Source organism: Rutidosis leptorrhynchoides, chromosome 4, assembly GCF_046630445.1.
Source record: "Rutidosis leptorrhynchoides isolate AG116_Rl617_1_P2 chromosome 4, CSIRO_AGI_Rlap_v1, whole genome shotgun sequence".
In the NCBI taxonomy this organism is placed as follows: Eukaryota; Viridiplantae; Streptophyta; class Magnoliopsida; order Asterales; family Asteraceae; genus Rutidosis; species Rutidosis leptorrhynchoides.
This window is the reverse complement of record NC_092336.1, coordinates 297,564,476-297,582,625: the sequence shown is the minus strand read 5'-3', so window position 1 is coordinate 297,582,625 and position 18,150 is coordinate 297,564,476. Positions and strand designations below refer to the sequence as shown.

At 29.4% G+C, this 18,150-nt stretch overlaps 1 non-coding gene across 1 annotated transcript; it reads right to left on the bottom strand.

Annotated features, from left to right (window-relative positions):
- Positions 1-17,393: 17,393 nt before the first annotated feature.
- LOC139845717 (small nucleolar RNA R71) lies at positions 17,394-17,500 on the bottom strand. Its single transcript, XR_011758479.1, has one exon. It is a non-coding gene; the product is annotated as a small nucleolar RNA R71 (small nucleolar RNA).
- Between the last annotated feature and the right edge of the window lie 650 nt (positions 17,501-18,150).

Here is an 18,150-nt window from a genome sequence, read left to right as displayed (position 1 = left end):
GTGCTTCAGGTTCATTGCCAAGAGGGCAATGTGGTGGATGAAAGGGATCACCTTCTTCTTGTCTCCAATGGTTAAGTAGATTACGAACCCATCTCGAATTCATCCAGAATAGATGATGGCTAATTGGTTGATCCATTCCGGTCACACTGCTTTCGGAGCTCATGTGGAAATCCATATCGGCATAGCTGTCGGAATCCGAGGAACTCAAACTGGTTGAGGGATCCATCTTGTATGATCAGGGAAAGAATTTTTAGTATGAAATAGATTGTAGAATTTAGATTTGGTATTCTTCAATACATAATTTACATATGTATATATAATACCAAAATCCCATAAATTACGGAGGAATCTTTGAAAGATGTCAGTCAAAGTTCACAGTAACAGATATGCTAAGATAAGAATTCGTCTATACACTATTATGCAATAAATGTAGGAAAACGCGTCTAGACTTAAGAATGATAAGCAGGTAATTTCCTAAGGTTGGTAAGTAGATGATTTCCGACTAAAAATGATAAGCAAAACTTTTGACATGCAGACACGGTCGAAGTCCAGACTCACTAATGCATCTTAACAACTATCAGTTAGACACACTAATGCAAGACCTGGTTCGCTAAGACCACTGCTCTGATACCAACTGAAAGGACCCGTTCATATACATTATAAACGATTCACAATAGTTGATTACATCGCGAGGTATTTGACCTCTATATGATACATTTTACAAACATTGCATTCGTTTTTAAAAGACAAACTTTCTTTACAACGAAAGTTGACGGCATGCACACCATTTCATAATACATCGAACTATAATTGGCTTAATAATAATCTTGATGAACTCAATGACTCGAATGCAACGTCTTTCAAAATATGCCATGAATGACTCCAAGTAATATCCTTAAAATGAGCTAATGCACAGCGGAAGATTTCTTTAATACCTGAGAATAAACATGCTTTAAAGTGTCAAACAAAAGGTTTGTGAGTTCATTAGTTTATCATAATCCATCATTTCCGTAATAGTAATAGACCACAAGATTTCAGTTTCTATAAATATCCGTACACTCGCAAGTGTATAAAAGTATTCTATAAGTTGTAGGAACCCGGTAACAAGCCTTAACGTTCATGTTTTACCCTCTGAAGTACACCAGATCAGGTGTGTTTAAAATATCCTCGAAGTACTAAAGCATCCCATAGTCAGGATGGGGTTTGTCAGGCCCAATAGATCTATCTTTAGGATTCGCGCCTACCGTACATAGACAAGTAGTTTAATGTTACCAAGCTAAGGGTATATTTCTGGTTTAAACCCACGTAGAATTAGTTTTAGTACTTGTGCCTATTTCGTAAAACATTTATAAAAACAGCGCATGTATTCTCAGTCCCAAAAATATATATAAAAGGGAGCAAAAGAAACTCACAATACTGTATTTCGTAGCAATTATGTATATGACGGCACTGAACAAGTGCAGGGTTTGTCTCAGATTCACGAACGTATCAATATTGTGATTCAATATTGCAGGAAAGTACGTAGACACAACGAAAATGATAAACGTTAGGTTGACCTCACGAGCAATACCCTCGATCAATACCCATAACCTTCATAGCTATAACCCATAATTTCCTTAGCTCTATCTCATTTGAAAACTTATTTTGAAATCGTCTGAATATAACTCCGTCGTAGTATTTTATGTATACTAATAATATCTTGAAATAATACTAAGTATATATATATATATATATATATATATATATATATATATATATATATATATATATATATATATATATATATGTAATTCGATTGAGAGAGTTTAGAGAAATATATTTTCAAGTTTCTATGAAATAATGAAACCTATTGAATTCTATTTATAATAGATTTTTGAATTATTAAGGTGAATTATTAAAGTATAAATTATTAAAGTGAATTATTAAAGTATGAATTATTAAAGTGAATTATTAAAGAGAATTATTAAAGTATGAATTATTAAAGTGAATTATTAAAGTGAATTATTAAAGTATGAATTATTAAAGTGAATTATTAAAGTATGAATTATTAAAGTGAATTATTAAAGTATGAATTATTAAAGTGAATTATTAAAGTATGAATTATTAAAGTGAATTATTAAAGTTAAAGTAAATAAAGTTAAAGTTAAAATATAGTAAAAGTATAAAAACTATGTATGTATAATACGCGTATAAATATATATAATATTAATTTAAATTGTTATATATATTTAATGAAATAAAATATAAATATCGTTATATTTATTATACTGGTTAAGTAATGAGTTATCAAAAGTGATTCTAGATATTTATAAAAGTTATATACGTTTTAATAATAAAGTTCTTTTTAAACTGAAAACGTCTTTGTACGTTTGAAAATAGATTAATAGAATATTATGGAAACCAATTCTCCACTAACTTTTGTCTAACTTTCGTAAATGACACTTTTTGTTTTTATTTATAAATAGCGTTACAAATTATTTTGAATATCGTTAAGAGCAATAGATTTTCTCAAATCATAGTGGACCTCTCAACAGAGACTTGTAATCATAATTCAATGTTTCTGATAATTCAATCATTTAATATATTTTTTTAATTTCGTCGAAAATCATATTGAAACAAATACGTTCGTGTAAAGTATTATACGTTTAATACTTTATTAATATTCTCAAGTTATAATATATATATATATATACATATCTATTTATATATAACGGTTCGTGAATCGTCGGAATTTGGTCGAGGTTATAATGAATGTATGAACACAGTTTAAAATTCTTGAGATTTAACTTAACAAACTTTGCTTATCATGTCGGAATAATATAAAGATTAAAGTTTAAATTTGGTCAGAAATTTCCGGGTCGTCACAATAACTCACTTTCACAGATTTTTACTTCGTCGGGAAGTAAGACTTGGCCACTGGTTGATTCACGAACCTATAACAATATATACATATATATCAAAGTATGTTCAAAATATATTTACAACACTTTTAATACATTTTGATGTTTTAAGTTTATTAAGTCAGCTGTCCTCGTTAGTAACCTACAACTAGTTGTCCACAGTTAGATGTACAGAAATAAATCGATAAATATTATCTTGAATCAATCCACGACCTAGTGTATACGTATCTCAGTATTGATCACAACTCAAACTATATATATTTTGTAATCAACTTCAACCCTGTATAGCTAACTCCAACATTCACATATAGAGTGTCTATGGTTGTTCCGAAATATATATAGATGTGTCGACATTATAGGTAGAAACATTGTATACGTGTCTATGGTATCTCAAGATTACATAATATACAATACAAGTTGATTAAGTTATGGTTGGAATAGATTTGTTACCAATTTTCACGTAGCTAAAATGAGAAAAATTATCCAATCTTGTTTTACCCATAACTTCTTCATTTTAAATCCGTTTTGAGTGAATCAAATTACTATGGTTTCATATTTAACTCTATTTTATGAATCTAAACATAAAAAGTATAGGTTTATAGTTAGAAAAATAAGTCACAAGTCATCTTTGTAAAGGTAGTCATTTCAGTCGAAAGAACGACGTCTAGATGACCATTTTAGAAAACATACTTCCACTTTGAATTTAACCATAATTTTTGGATATAGTTTCATGTTCATAATAAAAATCATTTTCCCAAAATAAAAACTTTTAAATCAAAGTTTATCATAGTTTTTAATTAACTAACCCAAAACAGCCCGCGGTGTTACTACGACGGCGTAAATCTGATTTTACGGTGTTTTTCGTGTTTCCAGGTTTTAAATCATTAAGTTAGCATATCATATAGATATAGAACATGTGTTTAGTTGATTTTTAAAAGTCAAGTTAGAAGGATTAACTTTTATTTGCGAACAAGTTTAGAATTAACTAAACTATATTCTAGTGATTACAAGTTTAAACCTTCGAATAAGATAGCTTTATATGTATGAATCGAATGATGTTATGAACATCATTTCTACCTCAAGTTCCTTGGATAAACCTACTGGAAATGAGATAAATAGATCTATCTTCAAAGGATCCTTGGATGGCTTGAAAGTTCTTGAAGCAGAATCATGACACGAAAACAATTTCAAGTAAGATTTCCACTCGAAATAAGATTGTTATAGTTATAGAAATTGAATTAAAGTTTGAATATGATTATTAACTTGTATTAGAAAGATAACCTACTATAAGTAACAAAGGTTTCTTGATCTTGGATGATTACTTGGAATGGATTTAGAAAACTTGGAAGTAAACTTGCAATCTTGGAAGTATTCTTGATTTTATGAAACTAGAACTTTTGGAATTTATGAAGAACACTTAGAAATTGAAGATAGAACTTGAGAGAGATCAATTAGATGAAGAAAATTGATGAATGAAAGTGTTTGTAGGTGTTTTTGGTCGTTGGTGTATGGATTAGATATAAAGGATATGTAATTTTGTTTTCATGTAAATAAGTCATGAATGATTACTCATATTTTTGTAATTTTATGAGATATTTCATGCTAGTTGCCAAATGATGGTTCCCACATGTGTTAGGTGACTCACATGGGCAGCTAAGAGCTGATTATTGGAGTGTATATACCAATAGTACATACATCTAAAAGCTGTGTATTGTACGAGTATGAATACGGGTGCACACGAGTAGAATTGTTGATAAAACTGAACGAGGATGTAATTGTAAGTATTTTTGTTAAGTAGAAGTATTTTGATAAGTGTCTTGAATTCTTTCAAAAGTGTATGAATACATATTAAAACACTACATGTATATACATTTTAACTGAGTCGTTAAGTCATCGTTAGTCGTTACATGTAAATGTTGTTTTGAAACCTTTAGGTTAACGATCTTGTTGAATGTTGTTAACCCATTGTTTATTATAACAAATGAGATGTTAAATTATTATATTATCATGATATTATGATATATAATATATCTTAGTATGATGTATATACAGTTAAATGTCGTTACAACGATAATCGTTACATATATGTCTCGTTTCGAAATCATTAAGTTAGTAGTCTTATTTTTACATATGTATTTCATTGTTAATACACTTAATAATATATTTACTTATCATTTAACATAATTAACCAAGTGTATCAATATCTTAATATGATTTATATGTACCTAGTAAGACGTTGTTATAACGATAATCGTTATATATACCGTTTTCGAGTTTCTTAAATTAATAGTCTCATTTTTATGTATATAACTCATTGTTAAAATACCTAATGAGATACATACTTATAATAAAAGCATGTTAACTATATATATAACCATATATATGTCATTGTATAGTTTTTACAAGTTTTAACGTTCGTGAATCACCGGTCAACTTGGGTGGTCAATTGTCTATATGAAACATATTTCAATTAATTAAGTCTTAACAAGTTTGATTGCTTAACATGTTGGAAACATTTAATCATGTAAATATCAATCTAAATTAATATATATAAACATGGAAAAGTTCGGGTCACTACATCTTCCTCGATTACTCCGTAGGATATTTCCATTATAAATTAAACTTTTTCCGTTCCATATATTTTACCTCTCCTATACTGTATTTCTTAGCTCATACATCCAAAAGATTGTGAAAATGCTTAATTCAGTTCTAATCCTTGTCCTTATCCTTACTATCGCATCAATCATTCTCCTTTTTCAACTTCCACCGGAGGAATCTGTTTTCTTCTACTTCGCCCTTGGGGTTATAGTGTTTTTAGTTCTCCCGTGTCTTTATGTTACGATAAACATTGACATACACGGTTTGTAATTTATGTGTTGTTATCGGGCTTTATATCTTCCTTTATATTTCGGAGCTCCATGCTTTTGTTTTCTCTTCCCGACTTTAAGTCAAGCGAATAATGGTCCAGAATTCGTAAGTATGAAGTTTCGAATGAACATGACTAATGTTCTAAGAGAGAGATTGTAATAGTACGATCTTGATTTGGTTAAATTTCCAAAATTCAAGGGAATAGATAAAACTATCAAGAAAATATATTCTTGATATGTTTAGAGATTAGATAGAATGTAAGAGTCGTGTAACATGGCACATGATGACATTATGGTCTGTGAATCATTACGTTTCTTTAGAAACTCAGCATGAATTACTGTAATATAATCACGTTGAGCAAGTGTCATTATATTATACTAACTCATGCATCAATTTCCAACACTACTTCAAAAACATTCATATTTTAAATTCGAAAGTTTCAGAATTTAGAAACTAAAATAGTTTCTTTTATGATGTAACACAGATAATACGGAGAGGTAATTAATATCGGATCAGAATAGTTATGAAGCTTTCTTCCAGAAATATTGAGGATATTCATAATGAAAGATACGATAATATCTTGGAATTTTAGAATCATAGTGTGATGAAGAAATTCATTCACAATGATTTAGAGCAATTAAGAAGTAAGGTATTCGCAAAAGATTTCATCAAAAACAGAATCATCAGGATTCTTTGAAGGCAGATTTAGTCGTTGTGATTTGTCCACAGTCTCCTTCATGATTTGCTCAATCCGTTTTCCAGTACCTAATTTTCTTTTGAGCTTTTCCAACACAATATTATTTATCATCAAACTTTTGACTGTTAAGGTCGTTTACAGTTTTTGCTACTTCATTGGGTTTTTCAACATTCAGAGTATTGATTCATAGCCTGGGTGCTTTTCAGAATTTCAGAATGGAAGATCATGATTCTAAGAGATAAATGTTATATGTATACATATAACTGTTGATGTAGAAACGCTGTGAGGTTCAAAATACTGATTGCTGATTTTTGGTAATTGGTATGGTAATTCTCGTTACAAGATGCGGATATGTACATGATAGAGTTTCGATAAATGTAATGATTTCTCAAAAAGTCAAAGATCAACAAAGTTGTTGGTAAATTTACTGTTGATGTGGTGGAATATAAACGGTTCTCCGGTAACGATGATGAAAGGCAAACTTATATATCAAAGTTATAATAAGGCTTATTCAAATGAAAAGTCGAAATTGATTTACTGAAGCTGTGACAAAATTGACTACTTTGGAAAGGGATTGCAAAGTTATTTTAGGTAATAACAACGCTAAAGGAGCTAGCACCGATACGTATTAAACGTTTACTCAGGTTCTGAGTGTTTTCAGGTGCATAGCTATATGCATCAATCTTTTCTTCCGTAGATGAAGTGCGGTTGGTTCATCTTCTCGATTGAGGTGTTTTCAAGATTCATGAAAGGTTTGAACGCAGATTGTAATCGTCAAGATACAAATGAGGTTTAAGATGAAATCAAGTGGCAAACTTGAAGAAATGTTTAGTTTCATATGTTATAATCAATATTTTAATTCATTTTAATGGTCCAATGTCATTAGTCCGTAGTTAGAAGTCCACAATTAGTAGTTCAACAATTCATATATAGTTTAATATATAATATTCGAATTAATTAATATGTATTCGTGACCCATTGTATACATGGCTCAGACTCGATCACAACTCAAAGTATATATATTATTTAGAATCAACCACAACCCTGTATAGCTAACTCAAGCATTACTGCATAAAGAGTGTCTATGATTATTTCAAATAATATATATAGATGCGTCGATATGATATGTCAAAACCTTGTATACGTGTCCCGATATTTAAAGTGCGTAAAATAAATAACAGAAATTAAAAGATGATAAATAAAATTACGAGAATTTAAATTGCGATAAATAAATTACGATAATTAAATTGCGATAAATAAATTGCGATAAATAAAATCTAATACGGAATTAAACAGTTAGCTAGGAACAGTTAGCGTGGATTCTTATCAAAATTCTTCTCATAGTTAAATTATTTGTTTCTAACAAATTTTATTTTTGTCCAATGTTTTCTTCATTATGTCACTTGTTGGATTCTGATAGGTTAAAATCCAAATATGAAATTGAATGAAAATGGTCATTCTGCGGTGAACGGATACGTATATCTGTGGATGTAAGTAGGATAGTAAATGACTATTGAATCAGATTCGAAAAATGTACAGTGTAACTTATTAATGTGAAATCTAAATATTCCTCGGGTATTACCTACCCGTTAAAATATTTTCACCATTAACAGTTTTTACAAAAGAATTTTTAATTACAATCTTTATGAAAATATACTTACATATATATTTTCTTCAGATGTAATCATGGATTTAATGAGTTAATATAATATTAATCTCATTAGATTTACTGTTAGAACTATAATACATAATCTCTAAAACATTAGAGATTACATAATCGCCATGAAGAACGAAGATAATTAATGTAGAACGATACGTAGAACGATGATTATACTCGAGGTACATAATGAGATATTGAGGCATGGGTTGTTGATGGTATTGTTGGTGCCGGTGATGTTGCTGAAGCTGGTAAATTTTTGCACCATATTCTCCAAATTGATTACTCGAGCGCGAAGTTCGTTGACTTCTTCTATTACACCGGGATGATTGTCGGTCGGAACGAGTGGATGAATAAGGTTTAGAATTGTGGATAGAATATAATCGTGTCAAGCTACTCTGAAAATGAGGCTGAAAATGGTGTTTCGGACAGGTTCGCCGATAAGTGTTTCAGGTTCTTCACCAAGAGGTGAATTCGGTTAGTGGATAGGATCGCCTTCTTCTCGTCTCCATTGATTAAGTCTGCTACGAACCCATCCCCAATTCATCCAAAATTGATTATGGCTAATTAGTTGATCCATTCCGGTCACACTGCTTTTGAAGCTTAGGTGAACATCCATGTCGGAATGGCTGTCGAAATCCGCGGGATTTGAACTAGTGGCTAGTTCCATTTTGTAAGATTGAGTAAAGGGTTTTTCTGTATGAAATGATTTTCAGATATCGGATGGTATTTTAATTACATGAATATCTATATACATAGAACAAAATATTTCGTAAATTACAGAGGAATTTTACGGAATATGTTAGGCAAAGTTTAGAGTAACAGATACGCTAAGATATGAATTAGCAGATACGCTAAGATATGAATTTTGTCTATACACTATTCATGTAATCCAGGCAGTAATATATGTCTAGATTAAGAATGATAAGCAAGTGATTCCCTAAGAGTGATAAGCAGGTAATTTTCGACACGGAATGATAAGCAAAACTTTTGACATGCAGACACGGTCGAAGTCCAGACCCACTAATGCATCTAAACAACTATCAGTTAGACATACTAATGCAAGACCTGGTTCGCTAAGACCACCGCTCTGATACCAACTATGACGACCCGTCCTAATCCATCTGGACGAATACATTACATTTGGTTACATCGCAAGGTATTTGACCTCTATATGATACATTTTACAAACATTGCATTCGTTTTTAAAAGACAAACTTTCATTTCATCGAAAGTTGACAGGCATGCATACCATTTTATAATATATCGAAACTATCAATGACTTAATAATAATCTTGTTGAACTCAATGACTCGAATGCAACGTCTTTTGAAATTAGTCATGAATGACTCCAAGTAATATCTCTAAAATGAGCAAATGCACAGCGGAAGATTTCTTTAATACCTGAGAATAAACATGCTTTCAAGTGTCAACCAAAAGGTTGGTGAGTTCATTAGTTTATCATAAACATTCATTTCCATCATTTTAATAGACCACAAGATTTCATATATTTAATTGTACACGTAACCCGAGTACGAAATAACACGCGTAACCTGCAAATTAAAGAAAAATCATTCATATGGTGAACGCTTGATAACCGACTTAACTTTAATGTATCGAATATCCCCAAACAGAACCTCTCGTCTGTATAATAATAATAATCTCGAAGTACTAAAGCATCCGTACCCCGGATGGGACTTGTCGAGGTCCATAGATCTATCTTTAGGATTCACGTCAATTAGGGGCCATACCCGTTTCCTAATTATTAGGTTACCAAGCTAAAAAGGGGTGATATTCAATATTCATAATCCAGCCATAGAATGTAGTTTTTGATCACTTGTGTCTATTTCGTAAAACTTTAATAAAATCAGCGCATGTATTCTCAGTCCCAAAAATATATATAAAAAGGGAGTAATGAAACTCACAATACTGTATTTTGTAGTAAAAATACATATGGCGACATTGAACAATGCAGGGTTGGCCTCGGATTCACGAACCTATATCATTTACATATATATTAACACATATAATCGTAAACAAACAAATTTATATATTATGTCTTAAATTATATATCTTATATATTTAATTTATATATATGTGTATATATATATATATATATATATATATATATATATATATATATATATATATATATATATATTTAAAATAGTTAATATTTATATAGTTTCATATATACATATGATTAATATTATATAAAAAAATCAATAACTTGTTATATGTAAATATTTATATAAATAATCCTAATATATTTAATTATATGAAATATTATGATAGTTGTAATAAATATACTCTTATATAGAAAATATTTATTTGTTATAATAATTTTATTAATATGAAAGTAATAATGATAATAATAATAATATTGTTACTAATAATAACCTAAATGATAATTTTATAATTTTTGATAAAAATGATAATAATAATAATAATAATAATAATAATAATAATAATAATAATAATAATAATAATCATAATAATAATAATAATAATAATAATAATAATAATAATAATAATAATAATAATAATAATAATAATAATAATATTAATAATCATAATCATAATCATAGTAATATTAATAATACTTATTTTAATAAAAATGATAATTCTAAAATTTTAATAATAATACATTTTAATGATAATGATAAGGTTAACAATAATAACAATAATTAATAATAATAATATTAATAATTTAATACTTAATAATAAATAATAATACGGAGTAATATACCTAATAAAAAGGGTGGAAAAGCGTCTGGTCGTCTTCTCAAACAGATCGAGGTAGTAGGGCAATACGCAGGCGAAACAAAAATCAAAGTTCATGAATTCTACGATTCATTAATCAACAATCAATCAAGCAAAATCAAAAGTGTAGAGTAGGTCTTCAATTCATCTCAGTCTTCATTATCATCGTTAGTCATCATCATCATCAATTGATCCATTAATCAGTCAATCAACCGATTCAAGTAATTAATCGATTCATTGATTGGTGATGTAGGTAATTAGTTCCTTGATCTTCTCTTAATTTCTTCATCCCTTTATATATTCTGTATATTTTATTATTATTATTATTATTATTATTATTATTATTATTATTATTATTATTATTATTATTATTATTATTATTATTATTAATATGTTATTTTTTTTCTATGAATTGAATACGAATATTATTGAATGGTGTTCATGGCGGTTTTTGAACAGAGAATAGAAAACAGTTATTTAATAGCATAAATTGCAGGTCTAGTAGTAACAGTGATGATTGAATGGGTTTGTGTTGATGAAGTTTAACAGGTTGTAGTAGTCTTGTTTCAAACAGATAAACTGGAGAAAAATGTGCAGTAGCAGTGGCTCAATTAGTTTAGGTTTGGTAACGGTTTTGATGGTATTGGGTTGGGTTGCTTGGAAAAGAAAACATGAGCAGTAGAAGGTACTAGTGATGGTGAAGTAGTTGATAGTTTGAAGTGATTAAAATGGTGGTGATTGAGGTTTAAATACTACCAGATGAACAGAAACAGTACGTCGACGTAATATTAGCAGATGAGGGTGTTTTCATTAGTTTTGCAGGTTGTTGAACAAGAGTATCATAGTAATCGTTACTTGATTGAAATAGAAAAAGGAAACAAGTACTGCAGCCTGAATCATGGAAAAATAACACAAGTGGGTTTCGATGTTAGTGTTTGATTAACGGATACATCATAGTGTAGCAGCAGAGGCTGTGATCGTGGTGTTTGTGGGGTTCAACAATTGATGGTTGCGTGAAGAAAAAGGAGCTGAACAGTGGTTGTTTTGGGTCGTTGAATTAAAACTGAAAACAGTATTGTAGCAGTGTGGTTTGTGTGTGTGTGTTTGTTTTGGCTATTGAGGTCGAGTGGAAACAGAAACATTGAGTTTAGTAACAACAAAAATGGTAGTAAATAGCTATTTTTGTGGAGGTTTGTAATGATAGTCGATGGTAGGGCTGTCTTGGTGATGAACACGACATAATGGTAGCAGCAAAGTAATTTAAAGATGTTGATGTGATAAGGGTGATGGTTCATCGAGCAAGAAGAAGAAAGAAAAGGGTGATCGGTGGTTGATGGTGGTTTCGGGGTGAAAGGTGGCTGAATGGAGAGGTGGTTTTGGTTAACGATTGATCTCTCTACCTCTCTGTATGTAGGTTAGAGTAATATGTATGTTGGAGTAATATGTATTGTTATTGTTAGTGTTCTTGTAATATATGTATATGTGTTGTAATATATGTTAGGGTAATATATGTATATGCTTATATAGATTTATTCATTAATTAGTTAAAGAGATAAATAATTACAGTGTGGATAGTTGTATATACAGCTGGGAACCGAATATTTGATGTAGTACTATAAAGTTATCGATTTTTTGTATGTAGTGAAGATCATTGATATGAAGAATCAACTTGTAAATATACAAACAAATAAAAAGGAGAAATCGATTGGGACTCATAACAGAATGGTACAGTTTTATAATTTTATTATTTATATTTAATTAATATTATTAACTAATAAATATATTAATAATAATTATATGGATAATTTTATTAATAATACAAAGATACTAATAATTATTATGATAATAGAATTAATAATAATATTAATTAAAATAATAATAACATGAATAATGATAAAAGTAATAAAATTAATGAAAATGATAATTTTATATAAAAATGAAAATTTTTAGTAATGATAATAATACTAATCAATATAATAATTAAAATCATAATAGTAATGATATTGATAATGATAATAATAAGATTTAATAATAATATGACCAATTAAATGTATTTAATTTCATATATAATATATATATATAATGATATCAATAGTACCGATATTAATATCAATAATAATAATGAAGTAATAACATTAATATAACAATTATATTTTTAACTTGCAATTATGTTTAATCTATTAATATTACATAATATTAATCATGTATTATTTAATAATTATATATATATATATATATATATATATATATATATATATATATATATATATATATATATATATATATATATATATATATATATATATATATATATATATATATATATATATATATATATATAATAACATATAATATCTATACCTTTGATATGTATTCCAATATACCTATCATAATATTTATTTATAGAAATCACATACATCTATATATAGCTTTATTTTAATATCTACTTATTATTTTGTATATTATTTTACATATTTAATCTCAATTATCAAATTGTATCTTATTATTTTAATTTATTATATATACATATATTTATTTACAATTAATTATTCGTGAATCGTCAGGAATAGTTACAGGTCAAATGAATTCATGAAAACAGTTCAAAGTTTTTGAGATTCTGATATTGCTCAAAATGAACATATTATTAATTGCAATATCAGTCCTCAATATTATGATTTTATGTGTATTTGAGTAGTTTTCGAGTTGTAATTGGTTAAAATATCTAAAGCGTCGAATTAAATGTTATTATGAATTATCAATGAAGTAATGCTCAAAATGAAGACAAAATGAAGATTTCTGATGAGCAACAAAGGACCAAAACATTGCGCCTCAAGACTACAAGTTAAAAAGATTGAAATCACCAATTCTGCGCGCCTGCACGAGAAAAATCATAACTAAATCATCCGGACTCGAAAAAAAGTGAATCCAAAGCCCAGACGTTCTTAATTCAGAGCACTACAACTTTGATTTAAATGTTTACCCCAAATTATCCATAAAAGTTGACGTAATTCAGCTCATACCCACGAGATACAATGGAGTTAAATATATTACAAGTTAGGTACAATGGAAATTGAGTCACACTACACTGGATTAAAATACTATATTAAGTTTGGTCACTGGCCCCTGATTCTACCTACATAAACCATTTCCAAGACCAACCTAAGAGTGGGGAGTTCAAAACTTACAAACAAAAAAATAGTACTCCGTAGTAGTTAATAGTAGTAATTTGAAATACAATTCAGTATACTGTTATCCTCCGTAGTAAAAAGTGTATTATTATTTGGTATTGTACTGGTGTTGAATTTGAAGAGTTCTACCTCGTTGAATTAATGGAAGCTAAGAACTTTTGTGTAAGTTTTATTTATCTTTTTACCATGTCTAGTAACTAATTTGTTATTATGCTTATTTAACCCAAGTAGTTAAGATGTTTGACTAAAAATAGGAAATGAGTTAATTTAATTTGTACAACGGTTAATATTTAGATAAAGAACGACCTTAAGAGAGATTGAGATTTTAACTATTAATGGGTATGGTAAAATAATTAAGTGACAACTTGTTAAATTACCACTATTTATAATTTACTATATGTATAAGTAATCACGTACGTTGACCGGACACGGAAGACGGGTTATTTATATATATGGTAAATTATTCATTGAAACGGACACGTGAATGGATTAATGGTTAAAAGACTAGTTGAAATTAAGGTGGGTTACATTCAGTGACAACTGGTGTAATTATTGACATACGTGACAACCGCGTCAAACCATCTAAATAGTAATTAGTTAGAATATTTGACTGTGGTTACAAGATAGAATGACGAGGACACTCGCATTTGATGCTTGTAATTATAGGACTGCGCTGGACAACTCCATGTGGACATATTAAATATTCTACGGGTGCAAAGAAAATTAACCCAGGGTAAAAAAAGTAAAAAAATTAAAAGTCAAACATCGTAACTACGGAAGTTAAATAAGCATAATACTCTTTTTATTGTATTTTCATCTTGTCTAGTTAAAGTAATATTTATTTACTGTAGTAATTTTTATTTACTTCATTGCTATAATCTAGTTTAAATTTATTATCTTGTTGTTTAAATTAAAAAGAAAAGCTAAAAAGACAAACCGGTCGTTAAACGGTAAATCCCCTAAAGTTACTAAAATTACTATATGTTACTAAATCTAACTTAGTTACTTAATTTACCAAAATAACCTAGTAAAGCACCCAATAAAAGTGTCCATGGATCGACCTCCCAGACTTTACCTTAGCTATATTACAATACAATAGGTATACTTGCCTATTGTGTTTTAGTTTAATTTTGGTGATTTCCTATAGTAAATAATATAAAACTGATAACCGTTTCATACACCCTAGAAAACACATCAAGTTTTTGGCGCCGCCGCGGGGGTCACTTTTAGTGTCTTAATGGGTTTATTTTAGTTAATTAATTAGTTTCGTTAATTTGTGTATAATATATTAACTTTAGGTAGTATTGCGTGGTAAGTATTCCCGCCTGGGTCTTGTTTTATAGCTTTAAATTAATACAAAATCAAAATCAAAAAAAAAAAAAAATGTTTTGTAAAACATTATTTTAGTTTGGTTGAACATCAAAAGTCACATTATTCTCTGTGTCTTGTCATTTTGTAAGTAATTTTAATATACTACAATGACATGCACTAGTGGTAAATATTTTTTTAATTAGTAATTAGTAATTAATAAGTAAAACATGTTATTTTAGTTTTATTGATAGATTTTGTAAAAAATATAAAGTTTATATAATTATATTTAGTAATTAGGTAATCAAGTAGTTAAGTTATAGTGTGTAGATAAAACTAAGTCAAGTGTATATTTATACTACTCGATAGCCTAAATGACTCACAATTCAACAGAGAAAGAATAAACGCACATGCACATACTTTTGGTGACCTTAAATATTACTATTAATTTACTACTAGAAATTTGGACGTAACTCTTGTGTGCATGTGACTAGTCAGAGTCTTTTGACTCTTGATATGTTTGTCTCTATTCCGTTTCCAAGAGTTGTAAATGTAAATGTAAATTAAAATTTAAATTATACAAGTAATTTTAATTTTGGAAGTTTATCTTTGACTAACAAAAAGCAACACAGAGAAGAAGGCAAGAAACCAGAGTAGTTCCCACCATCAAAACAAGGGTGTGTGTAGCCACGTGTGTCAAAAAAAAAATGTCATTCTTACTAGAAATTAGACTATTTTTCTAAAAATTCTATCAAAAATCATATACGTAGATACCGTTTTTTTTTTGTAGTTATAATTTTAGTTTCATTTTACCTTAGTTTAAGTTTTAGAATTTTACGACGCCACTTTAGAATTTAGTTTTTTATAGATTTTAGTGCCGATTTAAGTAATTGCTGTTTTTCCTTTAGAATTGCATTATAAGTTTTATTACCTTTAGACCTTTAGTCGCAACTTTTAGTTTTAAGATTTTTCGACGCTAAGCTTTAGAAGTAAAACTTTAGTTCTTTTATTTTTCGACGCACTTTTTCTATTTTTCATTTCTACTCTAGTTTTTAGGTTATAGAATTTTCTTTATTTCCTTTATATTTCGACGAAAAATTATTTTAAGCGGTTAAATTGATAGACATACAAAATTTTCTGGTTCGTAGTAATAGTTGAATTTGTTAGTAGCGAGTTGTGGATTTTCGATTTAAAGGGTCCTGGCTACCTGCTGCATCTATTGGCTATTCAAAACGTGGGCAAAATCAGAAAAATCTATTAATTTGATAACTTATATAATTTTTATCTTTATAACTAATAGGATATTCAGTGAATGCACCGAGCAAAACGTTCACCACCTTTCGTACGCTCACCACCTGTAACTCGATCAAGACATCTAGCCAATATTGTTGCCATTGATTTTTCTTTAGAATCATCATCTAGTCGAACAAGTACTCCAACTCAAATTTCCGATAATCTAATTTTTGAAACCAACTTCACAATTGAGAACCCGGAGGATATTCAAGGACAATTCAGAGATCCTGAACCACTAATTATTCCTCCTGAACCACCAATCATTCAACCAGAGGTTGTCAAGGAAGAAACCATTAAATCAAAATCCTCTAGTGATTCAGATTCAACAAATTCAATCATGGAAAATCAGGACCTCTAAGTATGGAAGATTGAATGAGAGCTACACGCACGGGCCAAGGACATGCCATTACTCAACCAGACATTAATGCAACAGATTATGAAATCAAATGACAAATCCTACACATGGTAATTAATCAATGCCAAATTACTGGTACGCTAAAAGAATATCCAAACGAAAATCTTCAAACCTTTAATAGGATCTGTACTCTATTTAAAATCATAGAAGTTGAGGATGAACAGATCTATCTCATGTTGTTTCCCTGGACTTTAAAGGGAGAAGCCAAAGATTGGTTAGAATCGTTACCTGAAGGAGCGATTGATACATGGGATGTTTTAGTAGAAAAATTTCTTAAAAGATTCTTTCCGGCATCTAAAGCCGTGAGACTTCAAGGATAAATTGTTACGTTCGCGCAAAAGCCAAATGAAACATTATATGAGGCATGGACAAGATTCGAAAAGTTGTTGAGAGGATGTCCTCAACATGGTTTAGACACTTATCAAATAGTAAAAATATTCTACCAAGGTGTCGACGTTGCTACACGAAAAGACATCAACACAGCAGCTGGTGGTTCCATTATGAAGAAAACCGCAACTGAAGCTCACAAAATTATTGATAACACAGTCTCCCACTCACATGAATGGCATCAAGAAAAAGATATTTTTCGTTCATCTAAAGAGGCTAGAGCCGATTCTAGCCATGACTTTGATTCCATTTCCGCAAAGTTAGATGCTTTCGAGAGACGAATGAAAAAGATGACTAAAGATATTCACTCAATACGAATTAGTTGTGAGCAGTGTGGAGGACCACATTTGACGAAAGATTGTTTTGGTGTTGATCAAACAATGGAACAACGTGAGAATGTTTCCTACATAAACCAAAGGTCAGGAAATAATTATCAAAATAATTATCAACCACCAAATAATAATTTCAACCGACCTTACAATACCCCATACAATCCAAATGGGCCCAACAATAACTCGTATAACCAACAAGGTCCTAGCAATCAGCAAAGACCCGATTTTCTTAATAAGCCACCACAAACCGACGAGAAAAAGCCAAACCTGGAGGAAATGATAACAAAGCTCATGGAATCCCAAGCACAGTTTGTTGCATCTCAAAAATAAACTAATGAACAAA